At 50.8% G+C, this 15,758-nt stretch overlaps 1 pseudogene; it reads left to right on the forward strand.

The window, feature by feature from the left end:
• The first annotated feature begins 11,045 nt into the window (after positions 1-11,045).
• Positions 11,046-12,241, forward strand: LOC103304052 (calponin-2-like; annotated as a pseudogene).
• The last annotated feature ends 3,517 nt before the right edge of the window (positions 12,242-15,758 follow it).

The following is a 15,758-nucleotide window of genomic DNA, read 5'->3' on the forward strand; positions in this document are numbered from 1 at the left end:
GGTCCCTCGGCCTGGCCTGTACCCTCTCGCAATTCGGGACCCCTCAGGGGATGTCAGAGAGCTGGTTTCGGCCTGATCCCGCAGGCCAGGCCGAAGGACCCCATTGGTGCATGAATTCATGCACCGGGCCTCTAATAATAATAAAATAAAATAAAAATAGAGACCCAAGACAACAATGCAAATATACAACATCATTATTGGAAACATGGGCTCCGGGGCCAAGTACATATTTTTTTAAATAAATCTTTATTGTTCAGATTATTACAATTGTTCCTCTTTTTTCCCCCATAGCTCCCCTCCACCCGGTTCCCACCCCACCCTCTGCCCTTACCCCTCCCCTCCACTATCCTCATCCATAGGTGTACGATTTTTGTCCAGTCTCTTCCCGCACCCCCCACACCCCTTTCCCCTCAAGAATTGTCAGTCTACTCCCTTTCTATGCCCCTGATTCTATTATATTTACCAGTTTATTCTGTTCATCAGATTTTTTTTATTCACTTGATTTTTAGATTCACTTGTTGATAGATATGTATTTGTTGTTCATAATTTTTATCTTTACCTTTTTCTTCTTCTTCCTCTTCTTAAAGAATAACTTTCAGCATTTCATATAATACTGGTTTGGTGGTGATGAACTCCTTTAGCTTTTTCTTATCTGTGAAGCTCTTTATCTGACCTTCAATTCTGAATGATAGCTTTGCTGGGTAGAATAATCTTGGTTGTAGGTTCATGCTAGTCATCACTTTAAATATTTCTTGCCACTCCCGTCTGGCCTGCATAGTTTCTGTTGAGAAATCAGCTGACAATCGTATGGGTGCTCCCTTGTAGGTAACTAACTGTTTTTCTCTTGTTGCTTTTAATATTCTCTCTTTGTCTTTTGCTTTTGGCATTTTAATTATTATGTGTCTTGGTGTGGTCCTCTTTGGATTCCTTTTGTTTGGGGTTCTGTGTGCTTCCTAGACTTGTAAGTCTATTTCTTTCATCAGGTGGGGGAAGTTCTCTGTCATTATTTCTTCAAATAGGTTTTCAGTATCTTGCTCTCTCTCTTCTTCTGGCACCCCCATAATTCGGATGCTGGTATGCTTGAAGTTGTCCCAGAGGCTCCTTACACTATCTTCATATTTTTGGATTCTTTTTTCTTTTTGCTTTTCCGGTTGGGTGTTTTTTGCTTCTTCGTATTTCAAATCTTTGACTTGATTCTTGCGATCCTCTAGTCTGCTGTTGGATCTCTGTATATTATTCTGTATTTCAGTCAGTGTATGCTTAATTTCTAGTTGGTCCTTTTTCATATTCTTGAGGGTCTTGCTAAATTTATCAGCCTTTTCTAGAAAACTCTTGAAAAACCTTATAACCGTGGTTTTGAACTCTATAGCCAGTCATTTGTTTTCCTCCATTTCTTTCATTTGTGACCTGTTTCTTTGTCTCTGCATTTTGGCTGCTTCCCTGAGTTGATAGAGTGGCTTTGTGTGTTAGGTGTCCTATAGGGCCCAGTGGCTCAGCCTCCCCAGTTACCTGAGGTGGACACTATTGGTGCACCCCTTTGTGGGCTGTGTGCACAGTCTTGTTGTAGTCAAGCCTTGATTGTTTTTGGTATCACTGGGAGGAATTGACCTCCAGGCCAATTGGCTGTGAGGATCAGCTGTGTCTACAATGGGAGAACTTCTGTGCTGGAGACACCCTTATGAGACAAGACTTGCTTCAGTGGGGCTTTGGTGCTCACTGAGTCTGCCCCCTGAGTGTGTCCCTTATGGATCTGAGGAGTTGTAATCTGGATGGTCCCACTCTGACCCCTGGGTACACTGGCTCTTGGATCTCCAAGGAGGTGCTAATTTAGCCTCTGCCTGAGGCCACCCAGCAGGAGCTATGAAGAGATCTGCATATTCCTCTTCTTTGTTTGGGAATTGGAGGTGCCCAGATGAGGCCCAGCTGTGAAGCAATGCAAGCTGCTGTGGGGCCTTGGGCCTTCTTTTGGATGTTCTGGGTCTCACTGACTCAGCTGTAGTTTGTTAGGTAAGTTTAGAATTCAAAGGACCAGGCCATTCATATGCAAAAGCCTCTGCACTCAGCTTGGATGGGGCGGAGTCTCAGGGCAGAGCAAACAGCAATGGCTTCCTGTCAACCCTGCCCTAAGAGGCCCCTGGGTCTCAGTGTCTCGCGGTAATCGCTGCAAGCACTTCTGAGAGAAAGCCGCCCTCGAGTTTCGCCCGCTACCAGACAGTCCAATTTCTCCTCGTATGAGTCTGGGTCCCCAGAGTCTCACCCGGAACTGGAGTTCAGAGCAGTCGGGAGCTTTTGTCTCCCTCCCGCTTGAGAAAGCCAGCCACGTACTCAGTTGCCAGTCCTCTCCGCGCGCACGCCTCCGTACCTCTGCACTTTACTTCCGCAGCTCCTCTCCGCGCGCACGCCTCCGTACCTCTGCACTTTACTTCCGCAGCTCCTGTGCGTCTCAGTGTGCTTTTCTCTTTCCTTCTAGTTGTAGAATTTCCACTCAGCCAGCCTTCCTGTGGTTCTGGATGATGTCCGTTTTGTCTTTTAGTTGTCGTTTTGAAGTGGTTGTGTGAGGCAGCAAGTTCAGGTGTTTACCTATGCCGCCATCTTGGTTTCTCGCCAAGTACATATTCATCTCACTTGACTTTCTCAATAGCCCTGTGAGCTTATTTCCCTATCGGATAGATGAGGACACAATCGAGCGGGGACTCAAAGCTCTGTGCTTCTCCTGAGAAGTGGAGGGTTTGAGCCCTGCATCTGGTACCTCAAGTGCTTTTGTTGCCTCCTTGAAGGAGCCTGGAGCTGGTACACAGGTCAGCTGGGCAGACCTATAGGGACCAGGATCTAGGCTCCTCCCTACTCTTTATCTGGCTTGGGCAGCCAGAGCTCATGGTCAGGGCTCTTTATTGCTCCTCAGGCCTTCTCCCAGCATCTCTCTGTTGAGGGACCCAGCAGGGGGCTGCCCATTGACGTTGGTTTTCTATTCTTAAAAAAGAAAAAAAAGAAAGAAAGAAGGGGTTCATCAATGGTGAAGGGGTGAACAGCAGAGGAGGGGGGAGGCCATGCCTTCTCTTGGGTTCCACAGTTTGCATAAGGCTTAGAAATGCCCAACAGACCACCTAAAGCTCCCTCCCCAAGGCACACCTGTGTGCCTGCAGGGCCAGGCTGGCCCTAGTCCTCCTCCTCACTCTCCCTCTGGGGAAAGGGCCCATGTCCTTGATTGCAAAATTCAGCTAAAAACAAAACAAAACCAGGAACCAATTTCCCTTCCCAGACAATCAAATCCTGAAAGAAATGTACTTGCAAAATAATCCCACGATGAGGTCACCGCACCAGGAAGGTCCCTGTGGGAGGACTGGAGGGAACTCTGAGGTGTGGACGCAGGTTTGAGATAAGAGATGAGCCCTTCCCTGTGGCTGTGCTGCAGGCCTCCTCCTCCCCTCTCATAGCCACTCTGACTCCTTAGCTCCGGCAGCCACCATGCATTCCTGGAGGGCTCAGAAAATCCGCACCCCAACTAAGGAGGCATCCAGGCTCCTGCCTGCACTCTTTTCTGCAAGTGCAGGATGTTTGTGGACTCCCCAGGGGCTCCCCAGGGGCCACAAACCCCTCTTGGGCTCCACTATCTCATCTGCCCAGACCAGACCACTACCTGGAACCCATACCAACTTTACCAGAAACAGGCCTTGCTCACCCCTGCTCCACAGCTTATGTCCCCCTCGCCCATTGGGGGCTGCTGGCTCCCCAGCTGGGACTAGGAGAGACTCTTGGAGACTTGAATTTGCAACCACCCCTCTCCCAACCACTCCCAGCCACGACCTCCACCACCATCACCCCCCCCACCCCACCACCACCACCACCACATGGAAAGGGACAGGAAGATGTCACTAAACTGAAAGGCCTGGCAGAGAAAGAAGAGGAGACTGTCTCCTCGGTCTTCAAAGGCTGTTCAGAGCTGTTGGTGCCGAAAGGCCCCACCAGAGGATTCCCCGAAACCACAGGGGCCTCGGGCACCGAAGTTCTCGGTTGTCCTGAGGAGGCGATTCCAGCCCTGGCCAGCGTGGCTCGGTTGGTTGAACTCTGTCTCTTGCACCGAGAGGTCACCAGCTCGATTCCAGGTCAGCACTCAATCCCCAGGAGGTGGGTGTGCAGGAGGCAGCCGATCAATGTGACCCTCTCACATAGATGTTCCCCCTTCTTCTCTTTCTAAAATCAATACTAAAAACATATTTAAAAACAGAAGAAATGATTCCAGGCGCTTCTCCCTCCCAGAAGCACACCCATGCCCTTCCTCCCTTCCAGGCCTGCACCTCCTAACCTCTAAGGGTCCCCACGAGACTTGCAGCCAGGGGGGGCCATGGGCAGCAGCAGTTCCTCCCGGGCTCACCCCCGGAACCTGTCTCCAAGGCCCCCTTTTCTCTGACGTCTCAGTGAGCCAGAGCAGCCCCGCCTAGGCTCTCCTGCTGCTTCTCCGGTCCTACCCCTCCCTTGTTTACTGCCCCAGCTTCAACCAACGTAACTCTCCCAGGAGTGATTCCATGGCAGTTACACTAGATGTGCAAGCAGTGACAATAGCAGCCAACCCTCACACCCGTCCACAACACTGCCCCGCACTCGAGGCCAAAACATTCTGGACAAAATAATCTGTTTAGCACCGTAACTCCTCTGGTGGCCGAAACCTAACTTGAACAGATGTATGAATATTCAGACATTAATCTTTGCATAAATATGGATGAGTCTAGTTACTGGGAGGCTAACCCAGGCCCCACTGCTGTTATGTAACACTAGAGGCCCAGTGCACGAAATTCATGCACTCACGGGGGCGGGAGGGGGGGTGGTCCCTCAGCCCGGCTTGCGCCCTCTTGCAGTCTGGGAGCCCTCAGGGGATGTCTGACTGCTGGCATGGGCCTGCTCCCCCCTGGGGAGCTGGCCTAAGCCAGCAGTCGGACATCTCTAGCGTTGCCGCGGAGGTAGGAGAGCCGCTGCACTTGCCAGATGTGAGCCCGGCTTCTGGCTGAGCGGCGCTCCCCCTGTGGGAGCACACTGACCACCAGAGGGCAGCTCCTGCATTGAGCGTCTGCCTCCTGGTGGTCAGTGCATGTCATAGCGACCAGTCATTCCACCGTTCGGTTGATTTGCATATTAGACTTTTATTATATAGGACATGGCATTTGCTTTCTAAAACACCCAAACGCTCAAAATCCCACAGCTCATAGGGGGCCCCAAGACATCGGGGTTTTAGGTAAGGGATCATAGCCTGAATATATTCTAAGTGCTTTACATCTGTTAACTCACTCGGTTCTTACAATAAACCTATGGGGTAGAACTTTTATTCCCCCTCCCATTTTATAGATAAGGAAATGGAGGCAGAAGGAGGTGAAGTGACTTGCTTCCCGGCTGGTGGGTGTTGGAGCTGGGGTTCAGAGCCAGGCACCTTGCTAAGCGAGGTGGGGGTGGTAGGGTAGGGGTTAAACAGCACAGAATTGCCATTTTAAGCTGCCTTTGCAACACGGACATGCCCAGGAGGGTATGTGAGAAGCCAGCCTGTTGTGACAGGCCCTCTCATAGGGTGACCAGCCTGGTTTGACTGGAACTGTCCTGGTTCTGTGGTAGGCAGTTAGACAGACGGGAGCAGAGCAAGAAAGCCCTGGGTGCCCAGCAAAGGACAATGGTCGGGTGAGACCTCGCCCCTAGGGTGCCCTTTCCTCCCCTAGCTGGTCATGGACCCCTAACTTTTCCTCCCTAGAGGTAACATGGAGGCCTCAGTTGTATTTCAGCTCCAGGCCCAGAAAAGCAGCAAAACCAGACAAGCAAGCCCAAGGCTGACTCAGGACCAGCCGAATTGGATAATGACCCCCTGCCCTGGCACCGGCCAACCAATCAGTGGAGAGTTAAACTCGGAAAGGACACACCTGGGAGGCGGAGGAATATTCTATTGAGATCTTCCCCTGGGCCCTCCCCTAAAACCTCCGCCCTAAAACCCTTAGGGCAGAGGGCCCAGCACCTTTCCCGTCCCCCTCCCCATCCCCCCAGGGGAGTCACCTTTACCTTCCTCACTTCTAAGCTCCCAGGGCCCCTCCTTGACTTCTGTAACTTGTTTCCTCAGCCCATTTCTTCCATGAATTACTTCTTCCTCTTCTGTGATTTTCTAAATAAAAGTTCTCTTACAGTTTGAGTCTTGGCTCTGAATTCTTTCCCAGCCAGAACTCGAGAACCGAGGTTGCTGAACCCCTGGAGCTGTTCCCGCCGCCCACAACAGTTTTGGCACGGAAAGTCCTGCACCCCAGCAAGCTCCTCACTCCCACCACGCCGGGATGGTAGGCCGCCTAGAAACTGGGGACCATGAGCCTCTCCCCGTGTGCATCGTGAGCACCCCAGCCCACTGAGGATCGGGATCCAGGATCGGAAGAAGAACATTGTTCCCACAACACGGCTTCGCCACGTCGGGATCTCCTGCAGGCGCTTGACCGAGACCCGGGAGGAAATGCTGGCTGCGGCCCTTTCACCGAGCAGCAGTGTGTCTGTGTCCAACCCGGCTCCTGCTTACAGCCAGGCACCTGCTGAAGGGGTTTGCAAGGACAAGGGCGACCGACTCCATGAGGCTTTGCCCTTGCGTGTTGACTTTGGACTCCATTGTAAACACAGTTGAATAGCCCCGTGCAGGGAAATTTACTCCGATATTCCAAGTTAGAAATGTCTGGCTCTCATCCCCAAAGCCCCACACGGGAGACCTGACTTCTCAGGAAGGATCCACACCAGGGACTCCTATTCACCTGCCACAGCCTGCCCAGTCCTGTTTGGCTGCAAAGGACCCTGAGGCAAGACTGGGCCTAGGAGGCAGGAGAGAAGCATGCCTGGGCTCAGAGGGAGACACAGGCCGTGTGCTGAGCGTCCCAGGGGCTCCTGAGCTCGCTGAGGAAGGAGGGGTCAATATGTGAATGCCCTACAATCCACATAACCCCTGGGGGCTCCCCCAGTCAAGAACCCAGGCGGGAGGCTGCCAGTTAAACATGGCCTGAACACACTTATTTATCTCCACTGTCCTCTGAGATTCCAATAAAATGATATAAAGGCATTTTTTTTAAATGCACATCTATCTACCGGGACAGAGAGGGTATGTGAAGAAATAACAGCATATAAAAGGAGTCAACCAAATTCTGAAAGCTGGAAGGCAGATGGTGAGTGGGGACTGATTTAAAAAACCCAAGAAATTGCCCAGCCAGTGTGGCTCAGTGGTTGAGCTTCGACCTATGAACCAGGAGGTCATAGTTCGATTCCCGGTCAGGGCACATGCCCAGGTTGCTGGTTCAATCCCCAGTGGGGCCTGCAGGTGGCAGCCGATCAATGATTCTCATCATTGATGTTTCTGTCTCGCCCTCTCCCTTTCTCTCTGAAATCAATAATATATATATATATATATTATTTATATATTTTTTTATATATATATTAAAAAGGAAAGAAACCCAACAAATTGAAGCCTGAATGTTCAGGGGGAGCCTTCAGATCCACAATTTAAGATCCTTAGAAAGACTCAGGGATTGGAGAGGCCAGGAACCTCCCAAGAATGAGTCGAGGCAGGCCTGAAAAATGGAAGGACTGGTTGGTTATCTATCGGGGGACAGCTGGCACAGGCAGAACATGCCCTCCCCACCACTACAGAGGCTCAATCATGCAAGGGGCCGGAAGATGGAAATCAGAGATAGTGTTCACCCAAGGCTCAGCTCAGGGCCCGAATAGACAGGTCCTTAGGAAGTTGTTGCTATCATTATTATATTCAGACTAGAGGCCTGGTGCACGAAATTCGTGCAAGGGGCTTGGCCCTCGCAGCCTCGGTGGCTTGCCTCGGCCCTCGCTGCCCCGGTTTTGTCTGGAGGGTCGTTTGGAAGGTCGTTCGGCTGTCCAGTCTAATTAGCATATTACACTTTTATTATTGTAGATGGCCTCTTTCTGTCATGTTCTCTTCATTTCTTAGTCAGGAAGTTATGAGGCAGAAGAGAAGTGAATGGCAGAGTCTGGCTGCCTGTACCATCCCTCCACCCATCCACACACCCTTCTCACAAGCCAGGCTGCTCGATGTGGCAGAAATGGCTAGTTGCCTTCCAATATCTACTATCCACTTCCTCTATCTAGCTAAAATAAATAAATAAATAAAAAGCTAGCTACCTTGCTTTCCAGCCTCGGGACATTTTACAGTCTCCTTTGTAATTAGGTGTGGCCATGTGATTATATAAGTGGAATTTGTTATATAAGAGGAAATCGGGAAGTATCTTTAAAAGAAAACAGCTAAAAAGAAGAAGGAGGAGGAAGAGGAGAAGAATGCTTTTCTTCTTCTACTCTGCTCTTTGGGCAGTTGATGTGATGGCCAGCGCTCCAGCAGCCATACTGTGCAGTGAGGGTAAGGGACATATATGAGGGATGGCAGAGCAGAGAGAGGGAAGGAGCCATATTTACAGAGTTGCTACACCAGCCATACATTGCCACCTCTGGACTTCTTTTGCATGACAGAGAAATAAACTTGCTTATTTTTTTTGCTACTATTATTTTAGGACTAGAGGCCCAGTGCACAAAATTCATGCATGAAGTGGGGGGTGGGGGTGGGATCGGGCCTAAGCTGGCAATCAGACATGCCTCTCGTAGTCCGGGGCTCTCATAGTCCGGGACCCCTCGCTCCTTACTGCCCACCTGCAGTGGAGGTGGGAGAGGCTCCCGCCACCGCCACTGCGCTGCCAGCCATGACCCCGGCTTCTGGCTGAGCGGCGCTTACCCTGTGGGAGCGCACTGACCACCAGGGGTAGCTCCTGCGTTGAGCGTCTGCCCCCTGGTGGTCAGTGTGCATCATAGCGACCAATCGTTCTGTTGTGCATATTGGGGTTTTATTATATAGGATTTTGTGTTGTGTGCAACTGATCCTAGGCCTGCCTGATAAGTTTGAGTTGGGGACATCCCTCCCTTGTCTTCTTTCTATTCAGCTATCCTAGATCAGAATCAGCAGAGACCTTAGTTATTCTGGAGTCCACAGGGCCAGGGGCAAAATCTGGACCACATATACATATATAGGTTATCCCAGTGGTCGGCAAACTCATTAGTCAACAGAGCCAAATATCAACAGTACAACGACTGAAATTTCTTTTGAGAGCCACATTTTTTAAATTTAAACTTCTTCTAACGCCACTTCTTCAAAATCGACTCACCCAGGCCATGGTATTTTGTGGAAGAGCCACACTCAAGGGGCCAAAGAGCCACATGTGGCTCGCGAGCCGCAGTTTGCCGACCACGGGGTTATCCCATGAGCTAGGTATGGATGTGGGCTATCCTATGAGTTAGGTATATATGTGAATTATCCTATGAATTAGGTATGTTCATGTGTTATCCTATGAGCTTGGTATTATATGTGTTATCCCCACTCAATAGATGAGGAATTTGAGGCTCAGAGAACTTGTCCCAGGTCACAGACTCCAAACTGTCTACCTTCCATGCTTACTCTGTCAGCATTTGTGTTTGCAACCCTTGATTTCCTAACCACTTGCCAGGAGGTTTGCAGAGGAAAACAACAGAACCAAGGAGGAAGACATACTTGCTGACCCCGACTCCCTGCTGCACGGGGAGCAAACCAACTGGAGAGCGGGGTTTCCTCCACATCCTCAGTGCCTGGTGCAGGGCCAGCCTAGGGAACCCTGTGCTGAGCGAATGAAGTGACCCGCCTTCAGGTGGTGCAAACTCAGGGGCGCGTGCCTGCCCAGGGCTCTGCCCGCAGACCTGGCCGCTGTCCGACCTTCCCTGCTTTGTCCTGGTACTGACAGAGGTCAAGAGCACAGGCTCTGAGGTCTGGCTTCTTCACACCCACCTTCCTGCTTCATCTCTCACTCGCCATGACCGCGTTGAGCCTTGGTTTCTTCACCAGCAAATGGGGCTGATCATGGTGCCTCACAGGGCTGCTGGGAGGACTAGATGAGATTATGCAAATCCCTTCTCATGGCCACCAACTTGAGAAGTAGTAGCTGTTACTGTGACACATACTTTGTGTGAGTGTGTGGGGTGGGGACGGGTTAATTTGCCTGAGTCTTAAAATCCTTTTCCTTATGCATTGACTTGCCCCTCCTTAACCCAACGCAGCCTGAGCCCTGCACAGGACTGGACACAGGTCATGCTCAGGTGAGGGCTTCCCATATAGCTCAGGAGCTTGGCACCAAGGACCTGAATCGCCCAATTACATCCCTTCGTCCCAACAACACTTACAAGCTCCTGCCCTCCACCAGGCCTGGGTCAGGACTGGAGGTCAGGGATAACCTGAACCACCTGTCTTATCTGTGAAGACCATCTGCCTGACTGGCACGGTTAGACAAGGTGCATGATTGCCGAGACACAGGAAATGATGACACTAGATTTTTTTCAGGAAGGATATGTGAGAGTTAGCATTCCTGTGCATTTGAGAATGCATCTCTCCCGTCTTCACATGTGAATGATGCTGTGTGGATGATGCTGTGTGGATGATGCATTGGAAAGCATCTCTCTCCATTCCTCCTCCAACTCTGTGGATATTGGCCAACTGTGTACTGGCGTGGAGAAGTTCAAGACCAGCCTGTGTCACCCAGGGTCCTGGCAGGAACCAGGTGACACACTCAAACTGAAAAATTGAGGAGAGTTGAATAAAGGACTTATTTACAGTTATCAAATAGATAAAATCTGAGGATCTCACGTACAACATGGTGACTATAGTTGGTTGATAACACTATTGTGTAATTAAAATTTGCTAAGAGCAGCCCTAACTGGTTTGGCTTAGTGGATAGAGCATCGACCTGCAGACTGAAAGGTCCCAGGTTCGATTCTGGTCGGGGGCATGTACCTTAGTTGCGGGCACATCCCCAGTAGGAGGTGTGCAGGAGGCAGCTGACTGATGTTTCTCTCTCATCGATGTTTCTAACTCTCTGTCTCCCTTCCTCTCTGTAAAAAAAATCAATAAAATATATAAAATAAAATAAAATTTGCTAAGAGTGAAACCGAAGTGTTTTTACCCCCTCCCAAAAGAGGTAAATATGTGAGGGGATGCATGTGTTAACTCGATGGGGGAATCCTTCCGCAATGTATACACAGGCCAAGTCATCACACTGGAGTTAAGCTCCATGCAGTTCAACAAGGGATTCTCCTACAGGCTTTCGGCCGAGGTCAAGAACTGGCTCCTGTCCAAACATGACCCTGAGGAGGAGGCGGAGCTCCGCAGCTGGATGGAGGGACTCACGGGCCTGTCTGTGGGTCCCAACTTCCGGAAGGGTCTGAAGGATGGAACTATCCTATGCACACTCGTGAATAAGCTCCCGCCCAACTCAGTCTCCATGATCAACTGCTCCATGCAAACTGGCACCCGCTAGTAAACCTCTCCAACTCCATCTAGACCACAGTCAGCTACGGCACGAACTCCGTGGACCTGTTCAAGGTCAGGACCTTGAGAGTGAACACGTGAAGCTGGTGCAGGTGTCTCCTCTGGCTCTGGCCGGGAAGGCAAGACAAAGGGGCTGCAGAGCGCGTGGACATCGGCATCAAGCACTCGGAGCAGCAGCAGTGGAGCTTCGATGACGCCACCACGAAGGCGGGCCAGTGCTCCACTTCTTACATTGCCACTCAGGGTTCCCAGAGAGAATGTTCCAGAGGCCCCAGTGGCTCCAGTGTGTGCCAGCCAGTCAGGCATGACAGCATATGGCATGAGAAGACATCTGTGTGATCCAAGAACCATATCCTGCCACCCATGGGCCATTCATCATGAGCCTGCAAATGGGCACCAACAAGTGTGCCAGCCAGATGGGCAGGATGGCTCCCAGGACCCAGCGGCACATCTATGACACCAAGCTGGGGACCGACAATTGTGACAACTCCTCCTGTCTCTGCAGATGGTCTACACCAGGGGTCCTCAAACTTTTTAAACAGGGGGCCAGTTCACTGTCCCTCAGACCGTTGGAGGGCCGGACTGTAGTTTAAAAAAAAAAACTATGAACAAATTCCTATGCACACTGCACATTTCTTATTTTGAAGTAAAAAAAACAAAATGGCAAAAACACCCGCATGTGGCCCGCGGGCCGTGGTGTGAGGACGCCTGGTCTACACGCAGGGAGCCAAACAGAAGAGCCAGGTCTCTGGCCTGGGCTGGCAGATATATGACCCCAAGTGCTTCCCACAAGGCCCAGTGGCTGACGGAGCTCCAGGGTCAGCCAGCAACTGCCCAAGCCCAGGGAAGGCCCTGGAATACCCCTCTGCAGGCTACTGAGGCCCTCCTTGCAGGGTGTCTCCCCACATCATTGCCCATGTGGATTTGGGGTTTCCTGTGTTTTTATCTTGTTTCTTTATGTGTTCAAGTGCTTCCAGCTGAGGGTCTGTGAAGGCCAGCTCCAGGCATGTGGGGTAGGGGTCCCTGCCAGGGCACACCCAGGCAGCAACCTTCCCAGCAGGCTCTGGGTGAAGCTGTTGTGGGAAGAGGTCCGTGGAGGGAGGGGAACGGGCCCCAAGCTTTCAGTTGCTTGGTCCTCTTTCCTTTTCTCTGCTATCAGTTTGTGGTTTCTGTAGCCACAGAAATTTCAGGCAATTTTAACCAAAGTACAGTGGAACCTCATTTCTCGAACTTAATTCTGTTCAAAAACGAAATAACTTTTTCCCATTAGAAATAATGTAAATTTAATGAATCTGTTCCAGGCCCCCGAATGATTCCCTGTTTCAACCTTTCGAATATACAGTACATGCCTATTGTACTGTTTAATCTATAAATGAACACTTTAAAAACAAAAAGGACATGACGTGAAAATTTAACAAAAAGGAAAGGAAATGTTCAGTGAAATGTGAAAACTTAACAATAATTATAAGCAGCAGCAAAAGCAAAAAAAACACCTATGAAAATATTCGCAGCACACTATCCTGAGATGTTAGCAGTGGTAAATGGACTCATAATCGCAGCTCTCTCCTTCATTTGTCACCTGAGAGATGAGTGACTGATCACACGGCATCAGCATGAAAGGGTTGTCAGGTTGAGAAGCGAATTGCTCGAGGTGGGAGACGTTGTTTTCCACTGTGATTGGGGTGGGGGATGGGGGATATTAGCCAGCACTCCTATTATCTACCGATGCCTAACAACCTATGCCAAGACTTAATGACTTCAATTAGCAGCCGTTCTATTACATTATAGCTGCAGGTCAGGAATGTGGGGTGGGGTCAGCCGGCTGCTGTTCTGGTCCCACATGGCTTCGCTAACGTGTCTGGTCTCTTGGTGGGGGCGGCAGGAAGGCTGCGCTCAGCTGGGCAGTCCAGGGAGGGACCGCATGTGGATTCTCCAGTGGGGACTTCTTACATTGCCACTCAGGGTTCCCAGAGAGAATGTTCCAGAGGCCCCAGTGGCAGCGGCATGGCTTCCTATGACCTAGACTCAAAGTCCAGAAATATCAGGTTCCCCACAAGTCTATCAGGCAAACAAGTTACTCTTCCAGCCCAGGTACAAAAGGAGGAAAATTAGACTCCAACTCACTGTGGAAGGAATAGCAAAGAACGCGTGTCACCTTTAATGGACCTGCCAGTCATCCAGGTTGGCCAGTGTGTGAGGACTGTGCTGAAAAGTAATGGGACTGATGTTGGGGAGGAACTTGAAGGTCCTGGCAGGGCGCTGGGGAGACAGCGATAAGGTCGAGTGAAGGTTCTAGAGTCAGGTTCAAATGCAAATCCCAGCTGCCACGCACAGCTCACGTGCCAAGCAGGCTGCTCTGTTCTCGGAGCCTCAGCGTTCTCTCCTGTAAAAGGAGATCACTTCCTACTCCACCATATTGCTGTAAAGATGAAACGGGATGGTGCTAATAAAGCGCTTCTCAGAGTACCTGCTCCAAGTATGCCTCAGGGAATAGAGCGTTATGATTTACCCTGAGTGGCACAGAGAGCCAGGAAAGGGTCTTAGCAAAACACTCTGGTTTCCACAATGTACCGGAAGAATCGGTTTACAGCCATCCAGTAAAGGCCTATCTTCCCTAACCAAGGACACAATGTGAGTAAATGGTTTACACTTCTCCCCCAGCAGAGGCTAAATAGCTCAAATCAGCCTACTCAGGGAGCTAGATAACAGAAATCCAATAAATGCCATTTGTGCCAGCCACACCCAAGGACAGATGAAGTTAAGGGAATAAATCTCATTTTGGCACGTGGGCATAAAGCTGATGAATATTCTATTAGGTCCTCCCCTAAGATCTCCCCTAAAATCCCCGTCTTTAGAAAACAGATAAGACAAAGACCCTGCGAGGGCTCTCTCTGGAGCACGCCATGCCCCTTTTTCAGGCATGCATCTTTCCTTCTCTCTCCTAAACTCTAAGAGGCCCCAGGAGACTTGCAACCAGGGGAGCAAAGGGCAGCGGCAGCTCGTCCCGGGCTCGCCCCCTGGACCTGTCTCCAAGGCCCCCTTCTCTCTGACGTTTCAATGAGCCAAAGCAGCGCCGCCCTGACTCACTTCTTTCCTATAATGTTTCTAGGGCCAAGGCAGAGCACCCCCAGGCTCTCTCCTGTTGCTGCTTCTACCCCAGGCCCTTCCTTTGTTTCACTGTCCCCTCAAAATCACCTGGACTCGTGTTGTGAAGTGTTTCCCACATGAAGCCAAGAACCCAAACGTGTCCAGGGCAGACCCACTCTGGCGGTCCCTTTCCCGTGACGCAGCAGCCCAGGCTTAACATGCAATGCGCACTCCAGCCACTTGGGAATCGTGTTAAAAGATGGATTCCAGCTCAGTAGGTGTGGGGAGGGTGCGAGAGTCAGCAGGTGTCGTCAGCTCCCAGGTGACATGGATGCTGATGATTCCCGGCCACACTTTGAGAATATTGTTTCCAAATAAAAGTTTGATCCTGTCTTGCCTCCACTTAAAACCCTTCATAGCACTCTCAGGGGAAAGCCCTCACTGTGTCCCATAGTGACCTAGTTATCTCTCATCGGATTGTCTAGCCCAGTGGTCGGCAAACCGAGGCTCGAGAGCCACATGCCTCAATCAGATTGAGGACGTTTTTAGCAAAGGCCAGCTTAGGAGTACCCTAATTAAGTTAATAACAATGTACCTACCTATATAGTTTAAGTTTAAAAAATTTGACTCTCAAAAGAATTTTCAGTCGTTGTACTGTTGATATTTGGCTCTGTTGACTAATGAGTTTGCCGACCACTGATCTAGCCCCTTGTCCTCCACTCTCCTGCCCTCTCTTTTCTCCTTATTGTTATCAGCTTATTTATAATACTAGAGGCCCAGTGCATGAATTCGTGCACAGGTGGGGTCCGGCCAGCCAGCCCCAATGAGGGCCTATTGGGGCGGGGCCATCTTGGGGGAGGGGCCACAGGAGGTTGGGGCAGGCTGATTGGGGCCAGATCGGGCAGGTTGGCCACTGCAGTGTGCATCATAGCGACTGGTCATTCCGGTGGTTCCGCCATTCAGTCACTGGCCTTTATATCCTACCTAATAATAGACAAATATGCAAATTGACCGTACCTTCGCTATGCCTGCGATTGGCCAGGAGGCGTGGGGGGGCAGGACTCGGGGTGGCCAGGGTGGCCGATTGGGCTGGCGGGATGCTGAGCTCGCGTCGCCAGCGGCGGCTGGAGCTCAGCGTCTGCGCCGTGGCTATGCTGCGGCACAGAAGGGGCCTCTGGGGCAGCGAGCTCACGTCCCACCGTGGACCATCAAAAGCGGGAGAGCTGGGTGCCTGTCCACTCAGGCACCAGGCCTTTCAGAAGGCTCCGCCGCGCTGGAGGCTTCTGAAAGGCCTGGTGCACCAGCGATC

Source organism: Eptesicus fuscus, chromosome 12, assembly GCF_027574615.1.
Source record: "Eptesicus fuscus isolate TK198812 chromosome 12, DD_ASM_mEF_20220401, whole genome shotgun sequence".
NCBI lineage: Eukaryota > Metazoa > Chordata > Mammalia > Chiroptera > Vespertilionidae > Eptesicus > Eptesicus fuscus.